Genomic DNA, 12,382 nt, shown 5'->3' with positions numbered 1-12,382 from the left:
TGTGATTCTACTGACCATCCTGCTGATCCTGCTGTGTCGATACACAACATCAAAAAGTGAGAACTATTATAATAAATATATTACATCTAGATTACAATAATTGAGCATCTCTACACAAAACAATGGGAGATTATTTATGGTACAAATTGTGTTTAATTTACAGATCCATGCTGTGTCAGGTAAGTACAGTATTGATCTCTGTCTATTCATCACCATGACAACAGTAGATTCCATCTTGTTTTATACTTCATTTCTGCTAGATTTCATGTTTTTAATTACAGAGCTGCTCAGTCTCAGGGAACCAATCAGGGCTCCGCTCCAAATCAGAGGACCAATCAAAGTGGAGCTCCTGATGACTTGTACCTCCCACTGCAACACGGTCAGTGTACATTAAAGTTTGTCAGTTGGTAGTTACTAGTTAGTTAAGTCATACGTTGCAAACATTTTAACTAAATGACATTATGTTTTAATATCGCCACTGTCAGGCAGAAACCTTGTGTCGACATTTCAACCTTTTCATGAATGAATGCCATACTTCCTCATGCAACAGCAAATGTCGCGAAAATATCTACAAGCTCACAACATCACGTCACATCGCAACTTGTTGTGAGCTTGTAGATACGCATTTTTTTTTCTATTTTAAAAATAATGCGAACGTTTAACTGAAAGTGGTTAAGTGTGTCTGGGTTTTATATATAAGCATATTGAACAGATGAAACGTAGGCCTATTAACAAGAGCTTGTGATTTTCCCTCTTGGGATAATAGAGGGATCTATGTTGTGACTAAATGATAACTATACCGTGGATCCATTGGAACACAGATTATTTTACATACATTAAATCTTTCATCACTCATTCCAGACAAACACTTTCAAGGGGTGTCGCTAAAACAGAAAAAATAAAAAATAAATACTGTTACACAGTATGACTTTAATTCATATTGAAATAACAACAATAAAAACATGCTTATTTGTTTATCTTCAGCCAACACAAGTGTCTATGGTGTAATCCAGAACCCTGATGACTATGAAAATGGTAGGCTATATAATTTTAAAACTGGATGTTGATTTTCATCTGATCTTATTTCATTTGTTTGGAAGTGGAATATTAATGTAAGGAGTGTCTTATTGTTTTAGTTTCTTCTCAGTGGGTTGAGGGGGCGTGGCCCTCTGTCTCTGTGACAGTAAACTAGAACTCATTCACAGGCTTTCTCATTGTCATATCTTTATATTTGGGCTGGGATGCGATTAAAAAATGTAATCTAATTAATTACAGGCTCTGTGATTAATTAATCGCAATTAATCGCATTTTAATCGCACATCGATATTTGACCTGAGAAGCATTTTTTTTCAAGTAAAACACATGTTGTTGTATGAGTGAATCAACGGTTGAGTTTTTTAAATCTAAATTTCGTATCCACTGGGCCAAGCAAAGCGCTCTGATCGGCTACTTCTCCCTTTGCGTTTGTTGTCTCTTCTTGGTTGGTGCATCGCTATGATCAGTATGCCCGAAACTGAAGGTTATGTGGTGCAAAAACTAAGTGCGATTAAAATGCGTTAATTTTTTTGATCACGTAAATTTTCTGTAATTAATTAATCGCAATTAATCAGTTAAAGTCCCAGCCTTACTTTATATTTATGCTTATTGTTATTGTTTTTATTTACAGATCCAGTTTATGTCATGTAAGTACAGTAATGATCTCTGTCTATTCATCAACATGACACCAATAGATTCCATCTTGTTTTATACTTCATTTCTACTAAACATAGTATATTTTAATTACAGACCCATTCCGTACCCGGAAACCAATCAGGACTCAGCAGCAGACCACGGGACCAATCAAACTGGAGCTGCTGATGACTTGTACTGCCCACTGCAGCACGGTCAGTGTTTTAGAGACAGACAGACAGACAGACAGACAGACAGACAGACAGACAGACAGACAGTTATCCCTGGTTGTTGTAGCGTGAAACGGTGTAGATAAAAGTAGAGAGATTAGAATAATAAACATCTAAAAACAGAATACAAAAATTATATACAGTCTGACCATAGCCATCTGCACTTCCTCTGACTGAGTTTACATTATACAGTATATACCTGAAAGTTCATTAAAGTAGATCACTTCAGTCTTGTTTGTTCTTCTTACTAATTATCAGAATAATGAACACAACTGAAACCATGTTTAAAATATAAACAACTCATCTAATGTCATTTTTTGTATGTATTTGTTAAACTTTAGGCGACAACAGTGTCTATGAAGATCTGAAGCGATCTGATGATGACTATGAAAATGGTACAGTATAGACTGTTTAAATGTCCTCATGTCATATTGTTGTTCAGAGTTATTCATATTATTCATGTTGTTCAGTAAATGTCCACTAATCAGAGATATCCATGTTTCTATCTCTCTATTCATTAAGATGGAATGGGAGCTGAACTCAGTGAATGACAGGACTGGCAACCATGAGAGGTGAAAACACCAACATATTCATCACACTGTTAAAATATTACAAACATTCTACAAAGCTTCTAATTGTCTTTAACTCATGTTTCACTACAGAATCATCAGTTCCTTAATCTACAGTTGATCCACTTCATTCAAATGTCAGGAATCGTAAATCTTTGATACTCTTTATAAAATAATGTGGAGGTATGTTGATGTCTGTCAGAAACCTTGTATCTCCATATTCAAATTAAAAGTCACAAGACATGGAACACAATTGTACGTGTAACTCTAGATTTGAAGCACTTTAATCCTTATTTTATGCCTTTAACTATAAAAAATAGCAGATATACAAGCTCACAGTGCCAGGCTATGAGCTTGTAGATCTGCTATTTTTGAAAAATGATAAAAATGTGTGCAGGTCTTTGAATATGTTGACCCAAGTCTATAAATATCTTCTAAATCCTTCTTCTAAATCAGTGGTTCTCAAACTTTTTCATGTCAAGGACCCCCAAAATGTCATGAATTTGGCCGCGGACCCCCATCTCAAGATATATTGTTCCAGGGACCCCCCCCCCCCCCCCCCCCCAGTGAATATTTGAGTTACAAATGTGCGCTTTTAAAAATATATACGGTATTCAAAAAACAGCAAATCTACAAGCGGCACTTGGTGCCACACTGTGAGCTTGTATTTCTGCTATTCTTTTAATTGTTAAAGCATAACATTGATTAAAGTGGTTAAAGTGGTTCCAAGTTTTCTTTTTAGTTTTCCCATAAATGAATGACCTTCTTCGTCATATTACAGTGTCCCATAAACTTTGCAAAAAAAATAGGCAATCTACAAACTCACAACAGGTCGCATTCCGGCACAATGTGACCTTGTAGATCTGCTATTTAATTGTTGCTCTTTGTGAAATGGCCTAATAACTTAGTAATAAGTAAGTGAATATGGTTAAGTGTGCCTGTGGGTTTTATAACTATTGAACCAATGAAAACAAGAGCTTATGACTAAATAATAACTAGACTGTATTAGAACACATGGTTCTTTTTGTCCATTTCCTGGAAAGTAACAGTTTTGGGGATATGAGGTTTCCTCCTGACACCAACAATATGTTTTTCCTTTGTTCTGATCCATCTATGACTCATTGAATATAAAGTGTCTCCAGACTAAATACCAGACTACATTACACTGCAAGTCTATCCTGTACATTTATACTGTCCTAAAGCCCAAACCACACCAATGATTCTCATGCAACTCCTTGCAACAAAACAGTTTTAGGACATGTCACACCAATGCAACTAGCGACTGCCATTGGCGATAGTGGTAGTTGTAAGTAGTTGCATGTTGCAAGGAGAATCATTGGTGAGGTTTGGGATTTATATAGAGACATGTAGGACATCCCAACATGATAGATGGATTCAATGTCAAATCACCATAGAAATTAATGTGTAGAATAATGTTTATGATATGTGCTGCATGATGGTGAGATGCCTGATTCAGCCTGAACCTTTAAAATAAGACCTAGGCCGCAGGTAAAATATGTTTTGTGTGCAAAATATTGGATACAATCAAGCAGTATCAGATTTTTCAAGAAAACTGGACAGTGACCATAGTCTAGGCTATTGTTGAGTCTTGTTGGTTTTGATCCAAAACATATTAAATTAGGATGTACATGAACAATAATGAGCCAAATGAGAATCATTGTATTTTTGTCCACATGCATGTGGTACTTTAATTGAGCACACATGGTGCAGGATGTTGATCTACAAGACCATGATGTTCCTGTACATACATGTGTATGTGAATAGATTTGTGTGTAAATAATTATGCATTTTGTGATATCAGGCAACATTGCAAAGTAACTGTGAACAAATTCCAAGAAATGTCTTCACCAATATGTTTGCAAAGTTAAAAATACAAATGAACTCCCCTATTGGAACCCATGAAGTATTATTCTCTGACTATGGCGAGAGATGATCATCAAGATCATCAAGTGTTTTTTGTTTCAACGTGTTTTTACATTATGTTTTCAAATTATAATTTGTTTCTAATGTTTTGGTTTTATTAGGTATACATTGTTTGTGTTTTATTGTAAAGATGATGTACAGTATTGTTGGCTGTCTGTCCTGAGTCTGGTCCCTACAGTAAAGAGGGAAGCTGGTCTCCTGGTGTTTATTTTAACTGTATTCTATCAATGTTTACTTACTTGTATTACTGTTTATGTGGTTTTTTTATTTGCTTTATTTTTATGAAAAATGGTGTATCCCTGTTTTTAAAAAAAGTGTAAAAATAAATATTATTATTGTTACCCTTATTATTAGTGGTAGTAATGAGCCATCTATACGTACAGTAAACACACGTAGAGTTATGTTCACACACATCTCTGGATTGATGTTAAAGGGAATGTCAATGTTATTATTATAATTGATTATGGGGTAATTTTAACTACCCTTGGTTATTGTTAAAGCTAGTGGAATAACAACATAATGGACCTCAAAGGTAGAGAATATTTAAATGATCAACCTGCTGTTTCCATAGAGCTGTTCTCTGTATAACTTACTCTCCACTAGAGTAATAGTTAATGTTTTAATAGAAACAAGAGCAGAGGTTCCAGCACACATCACTACTACTGTAGATCAGTTCACATGAGTCTAAACTCCAATAAGCTCCTCCACTACTGGAGGTGAAGTTAAACCACATTGGAGGAGTGGGGTTTGGCACATAATAGCAAGAAAGAAAAAGAAAAAGAAAGGACAAAACATGTCCCTGTACAGAAGAGTTTCTGTGATGATGTCAGCTTACAGGTGTCCTGAACTCCACTTCCAAAGCTGCTATTTACTATTTAAGACACTATTATCCAGAATGACTTACACATGAGATATCAGTAAATTACATTGAACTCTACTCAACAAATATCTGAGTAAATGGTTACATACAGTAGGTGGAGAAGAAAACAATCTGGAAAGTAATAACACCATCCTGTATAGACACTAGACTAAAAGAGCCAGCAAACTACCATCACATCATCTGACAACACTTCCATCCAACCATTGTACAATATCACTGTCGGTTTGACTTTACTATTTCATTGCATTAGAATAGTGATCATAGCAAATATTACAATGCTATAATTTATCACGTACCGGTAGCTACACAGTTTGTCGAAGAAAGCAATACAAGGTGCAGTGTTTTGAAGTGTGAAGGAGCTGTAGTTTCAGGACACGGCCAGTAGGGGGCTCTATGTCACCACATTTGCAGCACGGCAGTCAAGCAGACTGTGGAGTTACAACAGGTAGCTCTATGAGAGCGAAAAACACATATATGCACCTAATTTTGATCAAACATGGCTTGTTTTTTTTCTTTGTCTTCATGTTTTTATCACATTTTTTATAGCCACTGAGTGATTCTGTTCATGATTAGTCTGACAGCCTACATCGTTGACAATGCTGCACTGTACAGCTAAACCCATTCACACACTGTTGACAAATGATTGATGGCATAGTAAGAATGGACTTTATTATGACAACTGTGGAGACAATGGAGGCTTTTATTTGTAAATGTGCACAGGCCCTCCACCATACTGTTGATAGTTGAGGGGCTGTGATGATGACAATGCATAGCCCCATATAGAACATCACCCTCCACTGTTAGCAACGATATAAGGTCCTATAGTCCTCTATACCGGCTGGGGTCAGGGGTGGAATTCATCCACAGCTTTGTAGATCACCCTTCTCGCCACATAATATATTGGATTGATGCGTGGAAGTGGGAATTGAACACCAGACTCCCACTCGCCAGACAAACGCACAAACCATCGTGCCAATAGGGCTGAGCCCGATTGTTGTGGGCTGGTTCATGACTGTACTACATGGGGGCTTCAGTATCAAAAAGTAAAAGTAGTTCAAGACGCCTAAAGATGTTTGAAGCGAACACCGGCACATAAAAGGTTTACGTCAGGGTTGGGAAAACTGTCTAAATCGCTTATTTATTCAGCCTGTGCCATGTTTTCGCATTCAACCCGGAAAACTCCCCGACGGCAGGTGCCAGTACTGCTCCTGATTCTGATACAACGGGAAAACATGGCACAGGCTGACTAAATATAAATGCTATTTAAACAGTTTTCCCAAACCCGACGTAAACTGTTTATGTGCCGGTGTTAGCTTTAAACATCTTTAGGTGTCTTGACTTGAACTACATTTACTTTTTGGATACGATGTGGCAAAAAGGGTCATCTACACACTGCCGTGGACGAATTCAGCCGGTATATAGAGGACTATAGGACCTCAGCTCAGAGGTAACAGTGGAGGGTGAGGTTTCTTTATGAGGCTAGCTTTAAATAGGACTGCTGCTGCTGCTCGAAAATGCCAAGAGGAAGGCTTGCAGAGTGTGTCCGAGTTCAGGTCTGTGTGATCGTGACGCTCAGCCCCATGACAGGATGCACATTAAACCACGCGTCCTCTCACTGTGTATGTTGTCATCTACTTCTACCTACTTGCACAGCCCATTATAACCTGCCCTGCACTTATAGACTGGACTCAGTTTGCTTTGAAGGTTGCAAATCCGGTCTAGAATGGAAAAGGAAAGTCTTTGTGCGTGCTTATGTGTGTGTGTGCAAATGACCATCTATACAGTAGGCGGGCTCTACAGTGGATCAGATCACTGAGCAGGAAATAGATTACAGCAAAACAGCCCTGCTTGGAAAGGGTGTGTTTGATTGACACTTGATTTATTATTCCTGTAGGCTCGATTGTTTTCCCCTCACAACCTCACTCTTGAGGTGCACTTACCACTAAATATTGTACACGGAAGCCATGTCACTGCATTGCTAAGGGGGAGAAGGAAATAAGATGTCTTATTAAAGTAGAGTGGGAAATAGGTATATTCAAGTTAACTGGAAATGAACATATCTACCCTCTTACCTCATTTACTGAATGCACTGTGGTTAACGCTTTGTGAAGACAACGGTTCTCAAGTAAAGCTCAGGCCTTTCACACATACGTCATGTCATCATGTTTAGAACAGATAGATACGTTTCCAACCACAAATGCAGGCGTTTACTGGCATTGCATTTAGAGAGAACAGGGTCACAAAGGTGTTTAAAGTAGCTTGTTAATACATGAAACATAATACATTGTATTGATCATAAGAACAATTGCATATTGATTATTTATTTTTTAAATAGTACAACACAAAGGAAGTGATACAGTAGTAGGGGAGTCTCTTTTTGCAGGTCTTTCAGTCCGAGTGTATTAAAAAGGCACCCCGGTTAAGGTGGAGACCTTAACCGGACTGAAAGAAACTGCAAAAAAGAGAGTCCCGTACAAAGAGTGATCTGAAGCCACGCCGCCACAAAGAGGCCTATATTGTATTTTAACTGTGTTGTCCCTCTCTGATATACTGTCTGTATGCTAGTAGTGTACACAACATGCATGAACACAAACACACGTACATAGCTACTAATGCGTGAACACACATTTAGGCCCTCCACAGGCTGTCAGTCTGTCAGTCAGTCTGTCTGTCTGTCTGTCTGTCTGTCCGTCACGTCGCACTTTTGCCCTATATCTCCGCCACCGTTGCCCCGATCCATGCCAAACTTTGCACACACACTCCTTGGCTGCCAAACCACAACCTCACATGGCCCTCTTCTAGCGCCACCATGAGGCCGATTCTTGTAAAACACATTTTTGGACACTACAGATTTTGCCCTAAAATCACGCAAAGCAGTACATAGTATGTCTAGAGTCATGTCATCAACATGGATCTGTCCCATGCCATTTAGCGCCACCATCAGGCCATTTTTTACATGAGACCTGACGGTCGCTTATCTCCCGATTAGGGAGTCTTACTGGTTTTCTAAAGGACCATAGTCTGAACTGTGCAATGTGTGCATTGTCATCTACTGTACTTCTTTCTACCTATTTGCACAGCCCACACAACTGCACTGTTTATTGGAGGTCACAGTTGTTAAAAACAGTAGGCCTACAAACACACTGATAACTTTAACCAGTCCAGGACACAACTAGACTACAATGCAGCATTCTGATTCATACAAATACCTTTAGACAGTTTGCTTACTTTGTCACGTTCCAATTTGAATAATTGCCTTGTAGCATTGCAATTTATTTAGCTATTGAATGAGCAGCTTGCGTGCGTGCGTGCGTGCGTGCGTGTGTGCGTGCGTTAGTGCGCGCGTGTGTGTGTGTGTGTGTGTGTGTGTGTGTGTGTGTGTGTGTGTGTGTGTGTGTGGCTGATCTCAGTGTAGTTTGAAGCAGTACAGTTACAGCCACTGCTCCTCTGCACCATGCAGCATGTCACTGTTAAAAAGTAAATGTACTCCATCCACCACTGTTAAAAAGTAAATGTACTCCATCCACCACTGTTAAAAAGTAAATGTACTCCATCCACCCAAAGTATCCTCACCATCCTGCTGCTAGACATGACCTGAAAGACCAACACACTACCATCACATCATGACTACATGACTCCCCTGGACACAGTACGAGAGAGGATGTGTGGTTTGATGTGCATCCTGTCATGGGGCTGAGTGACACGATCACACAGACCTGAACTCGGCTGCACTTTGCGAGCCTTCCTCTTGGTTTGATTGATTGATTGATTGAAGACTTTATTAGAAGTTTGCATAGGAAAGGGTACAGTTTCATGACGGTACAGTTCACTGGTACAAGGTCTACTAAAAGGAGATCCATGAAAAGACTAAGCTTATTTCCACAGGAAACCATTTAAGTATCTCATATAACATTGAATGACAGACGAATAGAACACAGTACTATGCAGTAGATATGTAAATAAAAATGAAATGATAAAAAGAAGAAAACAGTAAGTCTGAACAAACAGTAAGTATATACAAAGAAGGGGCGGGGGGGGGGGGGGGGGGGGTAGGGCTGGGCTAGGTTCGTCTTTTTACCAGTTGCGAATGGCTGCTGCCTGTAAGTGGTTTTTCAGGGCAATTTTAAAGGATGCTAGGGATCCACACTCCTTTATGGCCTTCGGTAAGGCTTTCCACATTTTGGTGGTATAGCGGAAGAACGAGTTTGACCCTTTGTTGGTTTTGACTCTGGGTTGAAAGTGATCTGTGGCGCTGCCTCTGGTGTTGTAATTATGGACATCCTTAACGTTTATATAGTATTTTGACAGGTACTTGGGTATCATAGTGGTGTAGTGTATCTTGTACACCAGGCCCATTGCAAGTTGCTGTACTCTGTCATCAACTCTGAGCCACCCCACTCTTAACTGGTGTGTAGCGGTGAGGTGAGTCTGCATGGCATGTTGGAGCAGCAGCAGCGGTCCTCTATTAAGTTAAAGCTAGCCCCATATCCCCATAACCTCACCCTCTGCTGTTAGTCCTATTGTCCTATTGTCATCTACTTCTACCTACTTGCACAGCCCACACAACTGCACCAGGGACATGCTGGGCCCCTGATTCAGCCCGGGAAAAAGAGTTGGAGAGGCCCTCATTGCGCGCTAGAGAGAGATCTCTCTCTATAGCGCTGCTGCTACTCAAAGATGAGTTATATTTCGTCATGTCGGGTGGAAACCTTGTATGTCCAAAACCGTTTGTTTTGTATTTATCATTTAAAAAATGATTTAAACCAGTGAAAACAGCCGATCTACAAGCACACAACGCCTCGCGGTGCGAGGCGTTGTGTGCTTGTAGATCGGCTGTTTTCACTACTTTTGTGCAACGGCCTTGTATGATGAAGCAGGGCTTTGCTTTGCGAAAAAATCTACAAATATGAAACTTGGAGATACGAGGTTTCTGCCCGACATTGAAGATTTACTTTGTTGGCCGCCCAGCCCCCAAAAATGGAACAAAGGCCGACATTTTATTTCGATTTTTTTCCTAATGCCTGGACCGGCCGGGAATGAACAGGCCGTTCGGGAGTTGTCCCGCTTTTCCCAATGGCCAGCACGTCCCTGAACTGCACTGTTTATTGGAGGTCACAGCTGTTAAGAACACAACACAGTACAAACACACTGAGAACTTGAAGCAGGCCTGGACACAACAATGTAGTGTCAATCATCACACAATGTTCACATATATTATAATTAATCTATTTGCTCAATCAAGTCCTTATTATGAGTGATTCTTCTCTTTTGTCTTATCAACAATAGCAACCTGAAAAACCACAACACTGGGACCAAACAACCGAGTCATAGCTTTCCAATGAATATAAGTCACATCTGCTAGTCGCACGTCACAAGCAGCATGTGGTTACGGTAAGGGTACACACACACACACACACACACACACACACACACACACACACACACACACACACACACACACACACACACACACACACACACACACACACACACACACACACACACACACACACATTGCATGAACACATGCAAACTCAAAATGAGTACCAAATATAAATATGGGCACTGGAGCTGTGATTTATACAGTATGTGTGTCAGATTCCTTTGTGGACATCCTAGTCTTGTACTCTTTAGCCCTAGAACACTAAAGCCGGGAGATTTTCACCCGGACATGTCCCCCAACAGTCCCCCAACAGAGGCATGAGCACAGTATTTGACGCAAACTGTTTCAAGAAGGCAAACGTTATAAATAAAAATAGTTTAAGGCTCCTGTGGGATGAGTATAAAAATACTACATTGAGTTTTTTTCTTCTTTCTCCAACCCTCTCTCAAGACAAAAAAAAAGGATAAAGTGCTCACTGATTGCGTTAACTTAAGAGTCTGGCAAGCTCCCAAACCATAAGCACGTTTTGGCTTGTCATAAAGACATGAAGAGGGCAAGCCCAGACGGTGTGTTTTAACAGTCTCGCTCTGGCCCTCACCACTTCCTCAGTGCAAAATTCACACCTGGAAAACAATAACACTCATTGTGTAAACCATGGGTTCTCCAGCACCTTATATTTACTTATAGTCGTTGTCGGGTGGAAACCTTGTATGTTCAAAACCGTTCGTTTGGTATTCATCATCTATTAATTTAGGCCTACTAAACTAGTGAAAACAGCAGATCTACAAGCACACGTCTCGCATCGCGAGGCGTTGTGTGCTTGTAGATCGGCTGTTTTCACTAGTTTTGTGCGACAGTCTTGTATGATAAAGCAGGGCCTTGTTTTACCAAAAGACGTACACATTTAGAAACTTGGAGCTACAAGGTTTCTGCCCGACAGTGACGATATTTGAGTGATTATGTTGCGAGGAAAACTTTGAGATAACAGCCATTTTGGTTAGAACCGACGGAAAATAACTTTGTACTTCAAGTTTAAAATGATACTAAATATTTTTTCAAGTGTCCAAATAAATTCCAAATATTATCAAATTATCTCGCGGCACCCCTGGACTGCCGTCACGGCACCCCAGGGTGCCCCGTCACCCACTTTGAAAACCCCTGGTGTAAACAATAAGGCATCAGAAAACAGTAACCAATTATAAACAAACAATAAAGTGTGAGTCGCGGCTCTCTCACAACATCAACAAAAAAGTGCATTAAAAAAAAAACATACTGTAATTGCAATTACAGTATGTTGTTGTGATTTTCATAATGTTGCTGATGTCTGAGCTGGGCGGGTCCTTATGAGTACCTTCAGGATGCTCAGTGACATCATAGAACGTAGGTGTGTTTCCCTGCCCCCATCCCTGTTTTTTTTTTCCTTTTTTTTCACCTACAGGCAGGTGTCAGGGTGAATTTCACCCAGTGTTAGTGTTAGAGGGTTGAACAACGATATCCCTGAAATGGCTGGACAAACGAGAAGTTCCCAGCTCCTTTTTTTTCTTTTTTTTTCTTTTTTTGCTAAGTGCTGGGATCATTTGCTTCTTTTTGGAACACAGTTTTTATTTGACGTGATATTAAACAAGTCTATGGGAATTAAGAATGTGGGAAAAATATGTGACCCAGGTAGGCATCGGTGCTCTATTACTTATGTGAAAGAATGCACCGT

At 39.8% G+C, this 12,382-nt stretch overlaps 2 long non-coding RNA genes across 2 annotated transcripts; both read left to right on the top strand.

Annotated features, from left to right (window-relative positions):
* Positions 1–255: 255 nt before the first annotated feature.
* On the top strand, positions 256–1,884 carry LOC308304367. The gene is made up of 4 exons (XR_013963056.1): positions 256–379; positions 985–1,035; positions 1,667–1,682; positions 1,786–1,884. It is a non-coding gene; the product is annotated as an uncharacterized lncRNA (long non-coding RNA).
* A 359-nt stretch (positions 1,885–2,243) lies between these two features.
* Positions 2,244–2,695, top strand: LOC308304375. Its single transcript, XR_013963058.1, has 3 exons — positions 2,244–2,293; positions 2,421–2,470; positions 2,561–2,695. It is a non-coding gene; the product is annotated as an uncharacterized lncRNA (long non-coding RNA).
* The last annotated feature ends 9,687 nt before the right edge of the window (positions 2,696–12,382 follow it).

This window comes from Nannobrachium achirus (assembly GCF_963921795.1).
Source record: "Nannobrachium achirus genome assembly, chromosome: 2".
Classification (NCBI taxonomy): Eukaryota; Metazoa; Chordata; class Actinopteri; order Myctophiformes; family Myctophidae; genus Nannobrachium; species Nannobrachium achirus.
Note: the sequence above shows the minus strand (reverse complement) of the source record. Positions and strands in the feature narration are given on the sequence as shown.